We start from the raw sequence: 16,908 nt of genomic DNA, 5'->3' as shown, positions 1-16,908 counted from the left end.
TTTTAACAACTCTGAAACAGGAATTACATATATTATTATCTCAATTTTACAGATGAAGCTGGGAATAAGAGAATTTAATTGATTTGGATAAGGTTAATAGTGTTTAATGCATACTAAGTACTTCTTCATTCTTTCAATATTTCATTCATTCATTCATCTCTCTGACTTTAAGTCCAGCTATTTTAAGTCCAGTACTTTATCCATTTCATCATTTTACTTTTTAATCACCACTTTTATTGAGCTCATACAACATAGATACTTAATAATATCTGTTGAATAAATTCCATATCAATATACTCAGATAAACTGGTTTAATATCTCTCACTCTCATACCATATCACTTCTTTTGAAATATTTTGGCAACAGGAATTTTCTAGGACATTCTGTAGACCATAATTATTTGATTCACTTTTTATTTACTCTTTTTTTAAGCTCTGACATATAAAGCTTCAGGTAAATGGGAAAATCAAAATGAAAAAAAAATTAAAACATTTGAGTAGTATCTTAATTCTTCTCAGTTACCAAAAATATATTCATCATCGCTGTGTTCTTTGGTGTTTTCTGTTGCAGAACTTCAAGATCTGCAGCAATCATTGGATTCCTTTACAGTTTACCACATTCTTTCTCTTTGTATACTTCTGAGGTTATGGATTAATGTTAAGGAAAACTCTATTTATCAAAGTACTAGAATAAATTTATTTAGCTTCAGCTAATGTATATAGGGGATGGACCTACTGTGCATGTAAAATTTGAGCCCTCAGGTACTTTTTGTTTAGTTTTCTTTTAGCCTTCTGGTATAAAAGGGCCTTTTCTCTTTTCATTTTGTTTCTCCTCCTAAACATTCCGTCTTCTGATTCTGGACTTTTCAGTTGGCTTCTTCATGACAAGAATGTAGTCAGTCATTTTCTCTGACTTATTGAATACATTTCTTCTTTCAAAATGTAGCTCAGCAATCTTTAAAAAATAATACTTTTATAATTCTTCCAATTTTTAGTACTACTTTACTCAAACTATCTTTGTATATATTTGTATTTATTAACCTAAATTTAATCAGTTATTTAAATCAATTTTGAGCTACATATATTTTATACTTCCATGTTACATTTATTAGAATGTGATATTTTAAAATGGAGTTTTACTTAAAATGATCATTAGCATCTATTTTAAATCATCAGCAATCATCATATGTAATGGAGACAAACTAGAACCATTCCAAATAAGGTCAGGGATGAAATAAGGTTGCCCACTATTATTATTACTATTCAATATTTTATTAGAAATGATATCTTTAGCAATTAACAAAGAAAAAAGAGATTAAAGGAATTAGCATAAGAAATGAGGGAACCAATTTATCTCTCTTTGCAGATAACATGATGGTATATATAGAGAACTCTAGGGAATCAACTAAAAAAAAAAACTACTAGAAACAATTTACTACTTTAGCAAAGTTGCAAGATACAAAATAAATCCATGTAAATCATCAGCGTTTTTATATATAGTCAATAAAGCCTAAAAGGAAGAGATACAAAGAGAAATTCCACTTAAAATAACTGATTATAATATAAAATATTTGGAAGTCTACATGCCAAGGCAAAGTCAAGAACAATAAGAATACAACTACAAAACATTTTCCATACAAATAAAGACAGATCTAATCAAGTGAAAAATATCAAATGCTCATGGATCGGCCAAGCTAATATAAAAAAAAATGATAATGCTATGTAAATTAATCTACTTATTTAGTGCCATATCAATCAAACTCCCAATAAATTATTTTACAGATTTAGAAAAAATAATAACAAAGTTCATCTGGAAGAACAAAAGGTCAAGAATTTCAAGGAAATTAGTGAAAAAAATACCAATGAAGATGGCCTATCTGTTCAGGTGAGCTTTCTGAAGGTCCTTTGGATAGGCCTTAGTCAAGTTGCTCTTGTATTATATCTAATAAGGCCTAATTTTTTCACTTGTAAGGGCCACTGTTCTACCCACACTGGTGTATCAGTTTTCCATTGGATATGAACAGGTAAAAGTGTTGGTAGGCCTTCAATAGCAGCCCTGCCTAAAAAACCTAAGCACTCAGTTGTAATATTAACTGTTGTTAAGATATCTCTTCCCCATAGACTGATGGGAATTTGTTCAGTTACAAAAGGAGTAAAAACTCCTGTTGCACATTCAAATATCTGTGTCAAAAGGGTAGCACTAACTTTAGCTGCTACTGATCCTTCTATACCAAACTTACAGGTGTCTGAATGTCTGACCCAGTGTCTGGGCCAGTTGGTAACTCTAATGACTGTACGTTCTTCACCTGTGTCTACCAACCCTATCAATGGTATGCCATTTACATAGATAGTGATCATAGGTTGGTCAGCTACTACTACTCCCAGTTGATAAGTCACATATTGTCTACCTGTATTAGTGACTGGGATATTGAGTTACATATTCCCCAGTTTGCCACATCAGTGTATGGATAAACACTGTTTTTTAAGTAGTCTCAGGAAGTGAAATGGCCAAGCTTTTTGCACCTGGAGGAAAGGGATCCATAAGCTGGACAGGGTCAGATTTTTACCTCTCCAAGGGATATCTCAGTAGTCCCAGCTGCATACAACTCTATTCTCCCCAGTTGTAATCTCTTTTATCCATTGGATTGCTACTTCGCTGATTGATAATGTAATGTCTTTCTCCCATCATAGCTGTGCCAGATCTAAAACTATATTACAAAGCAGAGGTCATCAAAACCATTTGGTACTGGCTAAGAAATAAAATAGTTGATCAGTGGAATAGGTAAGGATCAAAGAACAAAATAGTTAATAACTATAGTAATCTAGTATTTGACAAACCTCAGTTTTGGGGATAAAAACTCACCATTTGACAAAAACTACTGGGAAAATTGGAAACTAGTATGGCAGAAACCAGGTATTGACCCATACCTAAGACCTTATATCAAGATAAGGTTGGAATAGATACATGATTCAGACATAAAGAATGATATTATAAGCAAATCAGAATAACAAAGTATAGTATACCTCTCATATCTGTGGAGAAGGAAGGAATTTATGGCCAAAGAAGAACTGGAGTTAATTATTGAACACAAAATAAATCATTTTAATTATATTTTAGAAAGTTTTTGTACAAACAAAATAATGCAGAAATAATTAGAAGGGAAGCAATAAACAGTTTTACATTTGAAGATTCTGATAAATGCCTCGCTTCTAAAATATACAGAGAATTGACCTAAATTTATAAGAATTCAAGCTATTCTCCATTTGACAAATAGTCAAAGTATATGAACAGACAATTTTCAGATGAAGAAATTAAAACTATTTCTAGTCATATGAGAAGATGCTCTAAATCAATATTGATCAAAAAAATACAAATTAAGACAACTTGGATATACTACTATATACCTCTCAGATCAGCTTAGATGACAGGAAAAGATAATAACAAATAGTGGAAGGGATGTGGGAAAAGTGGCACTCTAATACATTGTTGGTTGAATTGTAAACCATTCTGGAGAGCAATTTGGAACTGTATTTAAAAAACTATCAAACTGTGCATACTCTTTGATTCAGCAGTGTTTCTACTGGGCTTATATTCCAAAGAAATACTAAACGAGGGAAAGGGACCCACATATGCAAAACTTTTTGTGGCAGACCTTCTTGTAGTGTCAAGAAACTGGAAGCTGAGTGGAGTGAGTGAGTTGGAGAATAGCTGAATAAGTTACGGTATATGAATATTATGGAATATTATCCTATAAGAAATGATCAATGGGATGATTTCAGAAAGGCATGGGAAGTCTTACATGAACTATCGCTAAATGAGGTGAGCAGAACCAGGAGACTCTTGTACATAACAACAAGAAGATTATAAGATGATCAATTCTGATGGAGATGGCTTTTTTCAACAATGATATGATCCAGGCCAGCTTCAATGATCTTGTTATGAAGAGAGCCATTTACACCCAGAGAGAGCTCTGTGGGAACTGAGTGTAGATTAACACATATCATTTTCACTCATTTTGTTGTTGTTTCCTTGCATTTCATTTTCTCTTTTTTTCTATTTGATTTGATCTTGTGCAGTTAGGTAATTATATAAATGTATATGCATATATTGGATTTAATATAATTTTTATCATGTTCAGTATATATTGGATCAGAAGTTCAACGTTTGTTGTTATTTTTCCCACTTTGCATGACTTTGTGAGTGCTCAGTTCATGATTAACCTTTGTTGCCAAGGTGGCATCTAAAGTACAATACAATGATTTATTCATCCTCACTTAAAATGCAATTCTGATTAATTGTTACTTTTTTTTGACTTCTCTGGAGTTTTTTTTTTTTTTTTTCCCCTCCTGAGGCAAATTGAGTTAAGTGACTTGCCCACAGGTCTTGCAGTTAGGAAGTGTTAAGTGCCAGGTCCTCCTGACTTCAGGGCTGATACTCTAACCACTGTGCAACCTAGCTGCCTCAACTTCTCACTAGTTTTCACAACTCAGCTTGACTCTTTTTGTGGAGATGGAGCGTCTTTATTCCCATAGTCTCTGATATTAATATTTCTTCTTATGGGTTTCTACTACTTTTTTTTTTTCCATTGAAGAAAGCATCATCTCTCCTTTTTTTCTTTATCCTCCTCCTTTTCCTTCCCTTTTTCTTCCTTCTGCTCCTTCTTCTTATTCTTCTTGAAAATATGACAGTCTGGGTCAGTGCAGGCCCCTGCCGCCGCCATACTTGTTGTGTTAGTGGTCCCGGATCCGCCGCTGCGATGCCGCTGGAGAACCTGGAGGAGGAGGGCCTGCCCAAGAACCCGGACCTGCGCATCGTGCAGCTGTGCTTCCTGCTCAGCCTGCCGGAGCACCGTGGACACACAGCCGTGCGCTATGAGTTCATGGCGGCCATGCACGACAACAACATGGCCCCGTATTATGAAGCACTGTGCAAGTCCCTTGACAGGCAGATGGATTCGGAGCTTTTAAGCAAAATGAAGAAGGCCAATGAGGAGGAGTTGAAGCGCTTGGATGATGAACTGGAAGATGCAGAAAAAAAACCTGGGGGAGAGTGAGATCCGAGATGCTCTGATGGCCAAGGCCGAGTACCTGTGCCGCATTGGGGATAAGGAAGGAGCTCTGTCCGCCTTTGGCAAGACATATGACAAAACGGTGGCTCTGGGTCACCGCTTGGATATCGTGTTCTACCTCCGCGGATTGGCTTATTTTACATGGACAATGATCTCATCACACGAACACCGAGAAGGCCAAAAGTCTAATAGAAGAAGGAGGTGACTGAGACAGGAGAAATCGCCTAAAGGTGTATCAAGGTCTTTACTGTGTGGCTATTAGAGATTTTAAGCAGGCAGCTGAACTCTTTCTTGACACCGTTTCAACATTTACGTCCTATGAACTGATGGATTACAAAACGTTTGTCACATACACTGTCTACGTCAGCATGATTGCTCTAGAAAGACCTGATCTCAGGGAAAAGGTTATTAAAGGAGCAGAAATCCTGGAAGTCTTGCACAGCTTGCCCACAGTCCGACAGTACCTCTTTTCACTGTATGAATGTTGTTACTCAGTCTTCTTCCAATCATTGGCGATTGTTGAGCAGGAGATGAAAAAAGACTGGCTCTTTGCACCTCATTATTGATACTATGTCCGAGAGATGAGAATCCATGCATACAGTCAGCTCTTGGAGTCCTACCGGTCACTGACACTAGGCTACGTGGCAGAAGCTTTTGGAGTCGGTGTGGAGTCCATAGATCAGGAACTTTCCAGATTTATTGCAGCTGGAAGACTAAACTGCAAAATAGATAAAGTAAATGAAATTGTGGAAACCAACAGACCAGATAGCAAGAACTGGCAGTACCAGGAAACCATCGAGAAAGGAGATCTGCTGTTGAATCGAGTTCAGAAACTTTCCAGGGTGATTAACATGTAAGACTCCAGGAAAGCGTCTACACACAAAGGGATATGAGATAGTTTATAAAGTTTGACAAATCTTCTGACTATGTTGTTGGAATGAAGGTGCCCTTTAATGATAAATACTTGGAAATTTTATAGTCCATTTCATTATGTAAACAATTCAGCTGTAAAAAAATAAATAAATAAAGGATACAGTTTTGGTTTCAGTAAAAAAAATATATATATATGACAGTCTGAAACTCATGATCATTTTGGGATCCAAGGATTTTTTTCTGAGCCAGGACTTCTTTAACTTGTTAACTTTAGTATATTATTATTATTAAGGTTAATCCATATTTCATTGCAATTTCTGTTTTCTATTTTTTATCTCCTCAATAGACTTTTGAAGAATAGTATTTGCTCACTCAAACTAGCAAAGCACTCTTTAAAAAAAAAAAAAAAAAAAAAAAAGCTTAACCCAAATTTATTATTCAGCAATGAACTTCTACTTAACCCTGCTCCTACCAGTATGTAATTCACATTGTTTAGGTAATACAGTTCAAGAAGACCAAACATATTTTTAGAGTATCCTACCTAAGGCAACTAGATCTTTTTCTTTTCCTGGGTGACACAATCTGATTATATCTCCAACATTTATCCCTGAAGCACTATGAAATAAGAAGTCTCTAAGGGAGTGAAACTCACTTATTAAGGGCTTGGTTCTTTCATAATTCTATGACAGATTTTCATTTTTAACCTAGGTATATGTTAAGTTTTAGTATAACTGGCTGTTCTCAAACCTAAATCAGTCAATTATCTTCAAACTATTTCTGCCCCAGCAGTTTTCTCAGTAGCAAATTCTTCACTCTTTTCCTCTGATTAGTGAGTTCCTTCCTGAGCCACCATTTGAGAAATGCCTATTCCAGTTATAATATTTTTTGAAACCCACTTTTTCTTCTTCTTCCTGCCCTGGTACCTTCAACACTAAACTTTCTTATGCCTATTTTTTTTTCAAAATTCTCTTTTGAGTATTATCTTCTAATACTACAATGGAAGCTCTTGAAGGATGAGATCTATATAGCTTTTAATTTCTTTTTGTTTTAATTGTATTCCATCAATGTAGTACAGAGAGTAGCACATAATACTTACACAATGATCTGCCTTGCAGATAAATGTATCTATTTATTTCTGTAGTACTTTACTTTTTTATAAGTGAATCTCTAATGAATTTTAGTTACTTGTCTATGTAGTAAAACTCTTTTTAAGAACTATCCCTGTTATTCCTAGTTCTGCAGTCTTCACATTTAGTTTTCTTTTACTTCAACATACTGCCTTTTCAGGTTGTCTGTGAAAAACAGATAGACCATAGCATATTGTCAGTATCTACCTAAATCACAGCAAAATTGATTTGACTGTATTGATGATCACAATTGTAAAATTAACAGAGCCATCATGTAGTGATTCAATTTTTCCATTACATATGTATAAAGCCTAAATTGCAGAACAGCAAAATATTTTTTCTCCACCTGGTGATTTATGATGGGCAGGGACAAACTGTATATAATTTTCTGTGGAAACCCCATTAAATAAGAAGTTAGAAGTTTTCTTAGGTGAGAAGATTATTTAACTTCTTTGTATTTGTTATATAATTTATCAAACACCCACTCAATTTGTATAGATTTCTTATATCTATATATTATAGAATGAAGTATTTTTATTTAACAATAATTGTTTAATGTAACTGGCCAACATTTGTTCTGTAGGTAGCAGACACTATCAGTTAGTACTGTCATTCTCGGAGGTAAAGTCATGGGCCCATTTTTGACTTATCTGGCCACATAATTGCTTTTATCTTTAAGAGGAAATGGAAAAAGGGATAAGTTTAGGATCATAAAATGAGTTTGAAATCTGTCATTTTTATTTCCTCTCCACATTATTCAGCAAATTGCTGAATGACTCAAGAGTTTCAAATTGCTTATAAACAAAGTGAGGTTTCCTATACAAGTCTTCTCTAACTCGGGATTGTAGTGAGGATCAATTGAGATTATGATATCTTCAGATTAGGTTGAGATTGCTAAAACTAAATGATTTGTCCAAGGTTATATATTTGATAACTGGCAGAGTTGAGATATGAATCCAGGTCCTCTGTGTCTAAATCCAGAATCCTTTTCCATTGTAATTTTCCATTGCTACATCAACAGAGTAAATAATATAAAACCTTATTAAGAATTTTCTTTTAGCTTTCCATTTGAAACCCCCCACAATTACATGTTTCTATTCTATAAAATATCTTTGACACTGAAATATAATGTCAGAAATTGGGCATAGACCTATATCTTATACCCCATACCAGAATAAAGTCAAAATGGATGCATGATTTGGGCATAAACAAGTTAGGAGAACAAGGGATAATTTACCCATCAGATCTATGGGGAAGGGAGGAATTTAAGACCAAAGAAGAAAAAGAGAACATAATGAAAGGCAAAATGAACAACTTTGGTTACATTAAATTAAAACGGTATTGCACAAACCAAATCAAACAGAAAGAACATTAAAAGGAAGTACAAAGCTGGGAAAAATATTTACAGACAGTATTTCTGATAAAGGTTACAGTTCTAAAATATATGAAGAACTATGAAATTTAGAAAAAATATAAATCATTCCCCAATTGATAAATGGTGAAAGGATATAAACAGACAATTTTCAGATGAAGAAATTAAAGCCATTTATTATTATATGAAAATATGTTCTAAATCACTATTAGATAAAAGTAAATTGAAACAACTCTGAGCCATCACCTCTACCCTTTAAGACTGGCTAACAAGACATGAAAAGGTAATAATAAATTTTAGAAATTATGGGAGAAAACTAGGATACTAATGCATTGTTGGTGGAGTTGTAAAATGGTGCAACCATTCTGAAGAGCAATCTGGAACTATGCCCAAAGGAATAAAAGGACTATAAAAATATGCATACTCTTTGACCCAGCAGTGCCATTACTGGGTCTGTATGCCAAGGAAATCATAAAGGAGGGAAATGGGCCCATATGTGCAAAAATGTTTGCAGCAGCTCTTTTTTTTTTTTTTTTTTTGTTATAGCAAAGAATTGGAAAAGAAGTGGATGCTCATCAATTGGGGAATAACTGAACATGAGATAATGAGATATTATAGTTTTATAAAAATAATGAACAAGGGATTATAGAAAGGCCTTGAAAGATTTACAGGACCTGATGCTGATCAAAAGAAGCAGAACCAGGAATATATTATACACAATAATAGCAAGTATATGCTATGATCAACTATGAAAGGCTTGATTCTTTTCAGTAGTTCAGCGATCTAAAGCAATTCCAATAGACTTGATAGAAAATCCGATCTGCATAGATAAAAAGAAACAAGGAGACTGGATATAAATCAACACATGCTATGTTCACTTCTTTTTTCTGTTTTTTTTTTAATGTCTCCCATGATTTTTCCCTCTTGATTTGATTTTTCTCTCCCAAAATGATTCATAAAGCAATATGTATTAAAAATAAAGTTATAATTAAAAAAAAAAAACTATTTCCTTGGATAAGGAATTTAGGAAATTAGGTGGTAGGTCAAATAAAAAACAATACTTTTTGAGAATTGGTTTATGGATATACCCAAAAGATCCAAGACAAAAGTATCTATTATTTAATCAGGATCATTGCTTTCATCAATCCTGAAGTTATTGTGACTACAACCCAATTAAGGACAGAACACTTTTTTTCATTCATAGATTATGGCACTGATTCTGAAAATAAACTATCTTTATGAAGACTAGCCACAGAAAGAATCAGATAGTTATAAATAGCCATTGTTCTAAAATGCTAAGACCACCTCAAAACCCCCACACCTTTTATCATATTTTTTCATGTGCATTTTTAAGATTTCTATAAATATTATTTCTATATACCTTGTATTATAAACAAGCTTGAGGACATGAGGGAATTCTGCAAGTTAGGATATTTTTTTTGACAAGAATTGATTTGTTTATATTTATAAAAATGATATATCTGTCAGACATGTTTATTTTTAATTTTTCCTTAATTAAAGGTTAAAATGTTTGTGAATTGTAAATATTCAGATAGTTAAAAAGACTGGCATCTTGCTACTTTTGTCAACATTCTCTCTGCTAACATAAATCTTGAATTCTTTGCAAGGCAATGCATAGTCTTTGATAATTACTTTTCTGGAAAAAAATGAATTTTTTTTTTTGCCTAATTGGATAAACAGTCTATTTTATCCTCTAACCTTGAAACTATGCTCAAAAAATTATCAGACTATGCGTACCCTTTGACCCAGCAGTGTTACTACTGGGCTTATATCCCAAAGAGATCTTAAAGAAGGGAAAGGGACCAGTATGTGCAAGAATGTTGTGGCAGCCCTCTTAGTAGCGGCCAGAAATTGGAACCATAGTCGATGCCCATCCATTGGAGAATAGCTTAATAAATTATGGTATATGAATATTATGGAATATTATTCTTCTGTAAAATGATTTCAGCAAGGCCTGGAGAGACTTAATGAACTGATGCTGAGTGAAATGAGCAGGACCAAGAGATCATTATATACTTGAACACCAATACTATATGATGATCAATTTTGATGGATGTGGCATTCTTCAACAATGAGATGAATCAGATCAGTTCCAATAGAGCAGTAATGAATTGAACCAGCTACACCTTTCAAAAGAACTCTGGGAGATGACTATGAACCACTACATAAAATTCCCAATTCATCTACTTTTGTCTGCAAGCATTTTTTATTTCCTTCACAGGTTAATTGTACACTATTTCAAAGTCCAATTCTTTTTGTACAGCAAAATAACTGCATGGACATGTATACATATATTGTATTTAACTTATACTTTAAGATATTTAACATGTATTGGTCAACCATCTAGGGGAGGGTGTGGGGAGAAGGGGGGGATTGGAATAAAATGTTTTGCAATTGTCAATGCTGAAAAATTACCCATGCACGTATAATTTATGATTTCTTGTAAATAAAAGTGTATAATAAAAAATAATATATATATATATATAATTTGTTGTTATTCAATTATTATTGATGTCATCTGTGTTTATAATTGAGTCAGATGGAATTATTAACAGTGTCCTTTCCTGCTCAAGTAATCCTAATTTTTTTTTTCATTCTCTCTTGTGTTTATTGAATACCTTAGCTCCTCAAGTCTTATTACTATAAGCAGATAGGTGGTACAATGGCTAGAGCAATGAATTTGGAGTAGAAATACTTGAATTTCAATTCAATGTATGAAGATACATTTATCAGTTATGTAAACCAATCTCAGACCTTAGTTGTTAAGTGACTAAACCAGTTATTAACCTCTATATCCCTGGATTTTATCACCGATAATATGTGAAATTAAAATGAAATCACATTTTAAAGCACTTTACAAATCTTGTTGATCCTACTGCTGCTAATGGCTACATTTACATATAGTTATATACTGTGCCAAGTGCTTTACAATTATGTTATTTGGTCCTTAAAATAACGCTGTGTAATTATTATCAGCCCCCTGAGACAGGTATTGATTTAAATGAATTTTCCAGATTCACAAAGCTAGTTCTTGCCTAAAGATAACTTTTCAATTAAATTAAAATTCAGTTCTCTGTGAGTCCATACCCAGCAGTTTATACATTGTATCACTTAGTGGTCATTATTATGACTATTATTACTACTGCTATAACTACTGCTACAACAACTACTATTACTATTACTACTACAACTTCTATGATGATGATGATGATGATGATGATGATGATGATGATGATAACTGCATTTATTATTAATAATTATTATTGTTAAATAGCACCCTCCCAATGGGCTCTGGAACCAGATGCTGGAATAGTACAAGGAATTTAAACAATAGTTACATTTATTTGAATTTATTTTTAAATGTAATGATCTAGGAAAGTCTGACTAAATTTCCCTATAAATCTGAGTCTATTTCATAATACTTTGATTCCAAAATTAGCATCTGCTGATTTCTATTTCACTCATTCTTCATTTTTTTAAATTGGAATTATTTTATTTTTAAACAAACAAAATAATTTCAACATTGACCTTTGCAAAACTATGTGTTCCAATTTCTGCCTGCCTTTCCCCTACCCCCTCCACTAGATGGCATGCAATCCAATATATGTTAAACATGGCAAAATATATGTAAATCCAATATAGCAATACATATTTATACAATTATTTTGCTGCATTATCTACACCAACATATGCTCACTATCTATATAAATGGCATACCATTAGAAGGATTGATAGACATAGTCATTAGAGATGCCACTGGCCAAAGATTAAGGCACACACCGACATCTCTGGTGTAGGAGGATCAATAGCAGCTGAAGTTAGTGCTACCTCTTTGAGATTGGTTTTTGAAGGCAAAGGAGTATTTACTCCTTTTATAGTTGAAAAAATGCCCATCAATCTATGGGGAAGAGACATTTTACAACAGTTAGGATTAAAAATAAGTACTTCAGTTTTTTAGGGAGGGCTGCTGTTGAACGCCTGCCAAAACTTTTACCTGTTCCTATCCAATGGAAAACTGATACACCAGTGTAGATAGAACAGTGGCTCTTAGGTAGCGATAAAATTCATGCCTTATTATATATAGAACAGGAGCAACTTGATCGAGGACACATACAACCTTCTCTAGTCCTTGGAATTCCCCAGTATTTGTTGTAAGAAAGAAATCTGGAAAATGGAGGATGCTGACTGATTTAAGAAAGGTAAATAAACAGGTGGAAACTATGGGAACTCTTGAACCTGGACTTCCATCTACTACTCAATTGCCTAGAGAATGGCCTTTTTGGGTTATAGACATTAAGGATTTTTTCTATTCTATCCCTCTATATAAGGAGAATATGAAAAGATTTGCCTTTTCAGTGCCCAGAGTTAACTTAGCAGAGCCTTATAAAAGATATGAATAGACAGTTTTGCCACAGGGAATGAAAAACAGCCCTACTATGTGTCAAATGTGTGTTGCTGCTGCTTTACTCCAGTAAGAAAAGCATTTCCAAAAGTAATGTTATTACATTGCATGGATGATATATTGGGATGTGCACCTAAGGAGTAAATCTTAGAAGTATGTTACTAAAGACCATAGAAACACTAAGGAATTATAAATTGCACATTGTCTACCCGTATTAGTGACTAGAAGATTATTTACACATTCCCCAGTTTCCCACATCAATGTATGGATGGACACTGTTTTGTAAGTACTTTCAGGAGGTGAAATGATTAAGCCTACTGTACCTGGAGTCAAAGGATCTATAGGCTGAAGAGCACCTCTCCGGGAGGTTTCTCAGTTGTCCCAGCTGCATACAACTCTATTCTCCCCAATTGTAATCCCTTTCTCCCATCAGGTTGCTTCCTGGCTGATTGATTGTGTAATCTCTTTCTCCCATCAGATGGCTTCCTGGCTGATTGGTCATGTCTGGGTACTGGACTTCTAGGCACTCTCTGGGTATAGCATCAGCTACCATCAGGTCCCAAGTGTTTTTTGCCTGGTGCCCTGGAGCTGGGCCCTCATTCTGTTTCCCTAAATCAGTCTACATTCTGATGCTCAATGGAAGCCTCTGTTGCATTTTGGACATGAAGTATTGGGTCTTTTTCTGTATCCCTGTTTTCTTACTCTGTCTCTATGCCAACATTGAGCTTTCAGATGCCCTACTTTACTACATTGAAAGTATTGAAGAGTCACTCTGGAAGTCCCTTGCCAAAAGGAACCTTGTCTTCCCATGTTGGGATCTTGGGAAGTCTGCATCATAGCCTGGCTATAAAAGGCATTTGTGCCCACTGTGGCACAGCATGTTATGATCTCCTCTAAAGGAACATCCTTTTGTAATTCTACTATAATTCTTCTGCAAACCTCATTAGCATTTTGTTTAGCAAGTTGCCTTCTCAAAATGTCTGTTACTGCATTTTTACCATTAATCTGTATGATAGCTGTCTGCAAACATCCCACAAAATCAAGAAAGGATTAATTTAGCCCTTGTACAATTTTTATGAATGTCTCACCCTTATCATTTTTATTGGGGAGAGAAATTCATGCTTGGATAGCAGCATCAGCAATTTCGTCATATGCTGCTATGGAGTAATTAATCTGTACTGAAATTTCTGTATAAGAACTTACACCTGCTAGTTGGTCACAGGAGACTGAAGTATTAACTCCACTTTGATTATTTTATTGGGCTTGTATCCTACAGAGCTCACTATATTCAGAAAGCCACAACAAGTTTTGTCCAGGTTCTAAGCATACCCTTGCTATAGATTTCCAGTCATTAGGGGATAAGACTTCATAAGCCAAATTCTTTAATAACATCTTAACATAAATTGATGTATCCCCATAAAGAGTGCAAGCCTTTTTCAGGTCTTTGAGAACTTCTATAGCAGGTCTTTCTTGATCTGAAGAGTTAAATTGTTGAATCACAGGATATATTTGCAGTTTCAAACCATCTATATTTTCCTTTCCTCTGTAGCTTTAAGTAGTGCCTTTTGCAATTGCTGTGGTGGGATTGCTGTGGGGGAGGAGCTAGTGGTGTCACTGCCCCTCCCACTATTCCTCCCTTCATGGGAGTTGATGGGGCATGTTAATAATCTTCTTCCTTGGTGGGGTTGAAGCTGCCTCATGAGAGTGAAAATCACCATGCCCTTGAATCTCATTTAAGTCCCTATTCCCTCTGGAGATATGGTCATTAAAGTTTTCTTTGTCTTCCTCTTTTTCCTCACACTTCCTCATCTGGCCATTCCTAAAACTTTTCCTTTTTATATAACTTTCAAGATTCTTTATGGCCAAATGTATTTTGTTGTATATATAGAATGATTCTGTGGAAATTGAATGAGGACCTTTATCAATATAGTATTCACAGAGTTGTTCTCCTACCAGTTTCCAATTATCTATATTTCTTCTTCTTCTAAGAACCAAGGAGACGTTCATTTTAATGTACCCAAGAGTCTAACAATCTGTTCCCAAGTTAAAATTAGGCCTTGTCCCTCAATCTACTTAAGCATACTTTCTATAGCACCCCTTTGGGGCAGGGGTGAGAGTGGGGATGTAGCTGGGGACAGGGGAGAATCTAATCCTAAAATCTTCCCCATTTCAGCTAGAAGTTTAGCCCTTAACAAAGTAAGTTCCCTGTTTGTCTATTAAAATACTCACCTAATTTTCTGGTCAACAGGAACTTATTCAGTGAAAGTAGTGTCCTTGGCAAACATGTTGGCACCAAATGTAATGATTGCATTAGTACCCGGGATAACTTAGAATCGGCCAGAGTCAGGATAAGCAAAAGTTTTTATTCTTGAAACTGAAAAACAAAATATAACATCTCAAAGAAGGAAAAAGAAATTGATGGTGTCATATACTTTTGTGCCTCTAGGAAATTTTTTTCAAGTTTAACAAAAAATAGGAATTGCTGGCTGCTGGTGATAATACTTTTTATTCACACACACACACACACACACACACACACACACACACACATATATATATATATATATATATATATATATATATATATTTTTTTTTTTTTTTTCAAGTTTAACAAAAAATAGGAATTGCTGGCTGCTGGTGATAATACTCTTTATTCACACACACACACACACACACACACATATATATATATATATATATATATATATATATATATATATATATATATATATAGTTTTCCTGACTTCATATATATATATATGAAGTCAGGACAATAATTATGAACTATTTTGTAGTCATCTGGAGAATATATCTGAAGACTTCATTTATGTTTTGTTTCTGTTCCCAAGATATTACCATGTATAGTCAAAATATTTTCATACAAGATAAAGAGTTCATATATTACTACATTCAGGTATGTAAGCAGCAAAATATTACCAAATGAATTAATTGTCTGAAAATTGCTCAATACATAATATTAAAGTAGTTATTTTTATCTTTATTTTCATTGTATTGTTTCTTGAAAAATAGCACAGGGGTAGTGGATAGAAGATTGAACTTAAAGTTATAGGAATTTATATTGAAGTTGTCTCTGATATATTTCTTTTTATTTGAAAAATAGTTTGGTTTTTCTAAATATATACAAATATTTTAAACATTCATTTTAAAAATTTTAATTCAAAATTTTCTTCCTTCTTTTCTTTCTTTCTCCTTATTGAAAAAAGTACAGAATTTGATATGGGTTATAAATAGTCTCTTACATATTCTTACTTTGTGTCTCTGGAAAAGTCATTCAGAATCTCAAAGTGAAGGAAACTCTAAATAAGTTACAAAGAAAGCATTTCTCTCAAATAACAGGGGGAGCTTTTTTTTCTCTTGTGACTTATTTTCTAATGCCAAACAATCCCTAGAGTAAATCTTAATCCATTATTATTTCTACTGACATGCTGCATCCATCATAAGAATATAAGCTCCATAAAGGCAGGAGACTTTCATTTTTGTCTTTGAATTCCTAGTACCAGATACTGTGCTGGAAACAAAAGAAAAAATATATTTCACAATTCCTATTTATTAATTCATTTTATAAATTCCTCTAGTCAGATAATCTCTGACTACTAACATTTTTCTTATCAGCTGTACCAAAAATAATTTCTGGTACCTAAAATGATGACAAAACATAAATGGCCACAATATAAAGTGATTCATTATTTTTTTAAATATCTATTTATAGGTGTCTTCTCAAATCTAATTATTCCACCAAAGTCTGACATATTGCTAAGAAATATTATTACTTGAAAGCATCTTCTTAGCCCATTTATGGGTGACTTTTTTTTTAGAAACAATGAAATATATGTGACTATAAAACAAATTTTAAAATGTAAATAGACAAATTCTCTGGTGAACAAAAATAGTCAGATATTGTTGAAATAATTTGTTTTAGAGTAGAAAGAAATATAAATTAGAAAAAAAGTGAAGTGTTAGTTTTTTCCATATTGTCTTCATACTTTCACATTTCACAGAGTTAATATACAGATGTATAAATGTG

General features: G+C 33.7%; 1 pseudogene; it reads left to right on the top strand.

Moving 5' to 3' along the window:
- The first annotated feature begins 4,699 nt into the window (after positions 1 to 4,699).
- On the top strand, positions 4,700 to 6,110 carry LOC141553354 (26S proteasome non-ATPase regulatory subunit 6 pseudogene; annotated as a pseudogene).
- Positions 6,111 to 16,908: the final 10,798 nt, after the last annotated feature.

Source organism: Sminthopsis crassicaudata, chromosome 2 (assembly GCF_048593235.1).
Source record: "Sminthopsis crassicaudata isolate SCR6 chromosome 2, ASM4859323v1, whole genome shotgun sequence".
NCBI classification, from domain to species: domain Eukaryota; kingdom Metazoa; phylum Chordata; class Mammalia; order Dasyuromorphia; family Dasyuridae; genus Sminthopsis; species Sminthopsis crassicaudata.
Note: the sequence above shows the minus strand (reverse complement) of the source record. Positions and strands in the feature narration are given on the sequence as shown.